The following is a 4,604-nucleotide window of genomic DNA, read 5'->3' as shown; positions in this document are numbered from 1 at the left end:
CACTTCACTCTTTTGGTATCAGAACTAGTGAGTTATATATTAGAATATTTGGCAGACTCTAGCTTTCTTTTCCTCCTCCCCCTCCTCCTTCATCTTCTCCCTCCCGCCCTTTCTCCCTCTTTTCTTCTCTCTCAACAATACTAGAGACTAAGCCCAGGGCCTCTTCACAGAGCTAATCTCCATCCCTTTTATTTTTTATTTTGTGACTGGGTCTCCATAAATTATTAAATTACCTGGGTTTTAACTTGTGATCTTCCTGCCTCAGCCTCCCAGAGTGGTGGAATTACAGCTATGTGCCACCATGCCTGCTAAAAAATAAAATTGTAATCATCCAAGGTAGCCTAGAAATTATTTTGCTTTGATTTTTGTTTTGTTTATTTTTATCTGGTACTAAATATCAAACTCAGGACCTTAACTTGCAAGGCAGGTGTGGCCACTGAGCCACCCTATTTTGCTTTGATTTGTGCTGCGAAATCAAAATTAATTTTTTGATAGCTTAAATAAAAATTTCTATGTCAACATAAATTTCACCAGAAAAATGCTACACATTGAAATAGGCTCAGAAAATACAATAATAATGAAGAGGCCCTAATAAACGTAAAGGACAAAGATTAGGTTTATGTTTAATTATGACTTTACTTGCCCATTGTATAATTTCTCTTTAATGTTTAAAGTTTTATTTTAAATCTAACAGTAGTTGTCAGTGCTTTAATAGCATGATGGAAGAATATAATATTTCTATTTTCTTATAATAGAATGAATTTAATTTGTCAAGAGGTTAACTCTTTAACTATGAACTACATTTCACAGAAAGCTGTATTTCAGAAAATCGAAAATCCCAGTGAAATGGTAAGGATGATTAATTTTTTACTTTCGATTGCCAAAATGATGTTTCAGTCTTTTTTGAACAGAAAGATTGAATGCAATTCAGTACTGCTTTGAATATAGGTGAAATATAGGTGAATACAGGTGAAAGAGCTGTGGTTGAAAGGCCTCAAATCAGGTTTGTCTAGAATTCGCCTTTTATCTTTTCTTTTATGACTGCCGAACCTACACTGCAATATGCAGGCAAAAGTATACCCATCCTTAGGCCTTCTAACTCTTTCAAGAGGCATTGCCTCATGATGCAAGGCCGCTTAACCTGTTCTACATATACCAGCTGTGGTATCAAGCATTGTCTTTTCCTTTCTTTCTCTTTTTGGTACTGGGGATCGAACTCCGGCCCTTGTGCTTGCGAGGCAGGAGGTGGAACCACTGAACCAAATACCTGGCTTCAAGCATTTTCAATAAGGTATAATATTACAGAAATGCAATGGGCCATTTCCCTAAGTAGTGAGTCTCCCTTTTCCGAAGATGTATTAAGTATATTTTTATTGCTTGTTATATTTCACTTGTCTTTAACAGGAATTGGTGCAGAGTATATATCCAGCAAATACTTTTTGTATGAATCAAAAAACATAAAATAGAAGCAAAATTTAGATACTTCAATTAATTTTTACTGTGTAGTGAAATATCTGAAAGGTAGTTTTAAACAATTAAGATTTATTATTTTTCACGACTGTGTTCTCAGGGAGAACAGTTATTAACTGGTGTTTTCTGGAAACCTTAATCTTCTTCCTCTAGTATGACATTTAAAAAGATAATTCATTGAATAATTTTTAAATTATTGTTATATTGTAGAATGAGCAGTAGTATTCATCTAACCATTTCAAGTGCCCACAAGAATCTTGTTAGAGTAATATTTACATCTAGTTATAGTAGTGTGTAACTAGCTGTTTTAATTTTATCTTTTCTTTTGGTATTGGAGATTGAACTCAGGACCTTGTGCTTGTGAGTCAGGCATGGTGCCACTGAGCTGAATTCCCGGCCTGCTGTTTTTGGTATAGTAGTAATATTCTCCTCTTTGTGCTTTGTTGATTATTCTATGAACAACAGGTAAACTTTTTATTCATCCATCAAATACTTTTTTAGAAGCCACTGAGATTAACAGTTTTATTTCTATTCTGCATAGAATACCTATATTATTGTCTTGATATTTACTGATGCTTACTATTAAATTTCTAAGTCTATCACTTCCCTATAATCATTTTTAATGAAACTTTTATTAAAAGTATTCCCTTGAGGCTAGTACTAGAAACAGACACATGAAAGCAGAAATATCATATAAGAAATTTACAAACAATATATTGAAACTAGGTATTTTAAAACAATCTCAACAGCCTAAATTCTAAAGAAAAAGTATATACCACAGAATTTTGTTAGAATATTTTCATAGGTGTATGAAATTGAAAGCCAGACACATTCTTTGGTAATTTTTGATAAAACTTCAAATACAACTATTTTAGTCATCATTTCAGGAATTTGCTTTATTTACAAATTTTAATTTGGCATTACTCCTACCCCTAAATTCTACACCAACAAGCCTCTCTTCCTAACCGTATAACCCCTCTAAAAAACAAAAACAAACTCAAAGCAACTCGTAATCCTTTTGTAGAAAGCCAGTTCATCTCTGTGGAACTCATGTGCTAGCTGTTAAATAGATTGTTAATAATTAAGCTGTTAAAGTAACATTGCCAGGAAATCTTGTTCACTTTTCTTTTCTTTTAAATTAATAAACTTTATTAGATAGTTACACATTACTGTAACTAGATGTGAATAACCCTCTAACAACTTTTAGTGCTAGATTTACAGAAAAGAGAGATTTAAATCCAGAGTTCTCGTATATTCTAACTCCTACCCTTCCCCGTTAACTAGTATACCTTTTATTAACATCTTGCATTGATGCGGGCTGTTTGTTACAATTGATAATAATTCTATATTATTTTTTAGTTTTACTGGGCTCAAACCCAGAGCCTTGCACATGTTAAGCAAGCTTCTTGCCAATGTGCTAGACTCCAAGCCCCAGTATTGATGATTATTAACGAAAGCCCATAGTATCTATTGAATAGTTCTATGGGGTTTCCATCTGCATAATGTAACACATCTATCATTACAATATAATAGCAGTTTCACGGTCTTAAAAAAAAAAGACAAAAAAACTGTGCACCATCTGCTTATCCCTCCCTGCAACCACTACTTTCCTTTAATTCCCAAAGTAAGCCTAGAGTTGGAGTTAAGAATTTGCTTAAATCTTGATTCCCTGTGGCAATCAAAATTTCTTAATCATTAATGTAGAACAGCACTGTCCAATAGAAATATGTAAACCATGTTTTAAGATTTTTAGGGGCTGCTTTAGTGAATAATACTTGTCCCAATATACCCAGAATATTGTAGTATCATTTTCAACGTGAAACCAGTGTGGAGGGTTTTTTTTGTTTGTTTACAGTTTTTGGTACTAATTCTGGAAATTCAGTGTGCATTTTCAGACATTTTGAGTGCTTGGTAGCCGTAAATAGCCAGTGACTAGGCACTAGGCTGTTTAGGTGGACTAGGGGCAACCTGAATGCAGGTTATCTTCTCTCCAGTCCTCCAGAATAGGCTTGCAGTCAATATTTTTGAAAGTTGTATTAGAAAGATAAACGAGCTCTCTATGCCTCTGAATGCTGATTTTTGTATGTTCGGTAACCACTTTAAATTCTCCAGCTTTGGAAAAGCAGACTGGGGAGCACACTTATTTCACCTATTAGACCAGTGAGTACTGGACTTCCTGAATCTCAGAAAGCCTGAATCATCTGAAATGTTGACTCATGAGGTGACTGAAACGTAACGGGAACAAAATTTGCTATCCATGGCATCTTTTTGTTTCTACTTTCCTCTCTTCCCTGCCTCCTTCTCTTTCTGGATGACTCATTCTCCTACCGTGTACCAGGAAGGGCCCGCCGTCTCTTTGGAAGAGCTGACTTTCAGATGATCAGCCCCACAATCGCCTACCTCATCCCAGAATTTGCAGTTTGGACTGGTGTAGCCCGATCAAAAGTAGCCCTCCCCTTTCTTTTAGGGGGGTAGTCGTGATGTAGTTTAGGAATTTAAGTTTGAAAAAGTATCATCTTTTACTTGAAATTTCAAATCCTTAAATCCGACTCCGTAGTCCTACCAGTACCCTTCTCCAGTCCGGTTTTTTCCTTTCCGGGAGGAAAGTTTCCATCCTCAGTCCCCCTCAAGCTAACGCCCTTCCGGTGGCTCATTAGGAACTCGTCCAAACCCTCAGGGACAGCAGCCCGCCCCCTCTCGCTCGATTTTAACAGCAGGCTGACCTCCAGCTGCGGGCAAGGCCAAGACCCCACCCCACCCTTTTACCCAAGGTGGGGGGCGGAGCCCTTAGCCCCAAAGTCCGCCCACCAAATCAACACCAGCCGGTCGGAGAGAGGAAGTGCAGTGAGCCCCGCCCACTTTCATCTCTTTCCCTTGCTGTTGGGCTGCTTAGCTGCCCATTTTCTCTATCCCACAGCCGATTGGCTCTCTCCCTCCCGCGCCAGTCCCTGCCCTCCCTGCCCGGGAGGGTGAGTCACGCCAAACTGGGCGGAGAGTCTACTGGCCTCTCCTTCCCTAGCCTGGGCGGCGGCGGCGTCTGCAACTGGGGACGGGGCGGGTGGCGCATCACGGGAGAGGAGGCAGGCGGAGCAGTCTCATTGTTCCGGGAGCCGTCGCCACCGCAGGTCCCTCGG

This window comes from Fukomys damarensis, unplaced genomic scaffold (genome assembly GCF_012274545.1).
Source record: "Fukomys damarensis isolate Sample0158 unplaced genomic scaffold, DMR_v1.0_HiC HiC_scaffold_2, whole genome shotgun sequence".
Lineage (NCBI taxonomy): Eukaryota > Metazoa > Chordata > Mammalia > Rodentia > Bathyergidae > Fukomys > Fukomys damarensis.
This window is presented reverse-complemented; position numbering follows the sequence as displayed.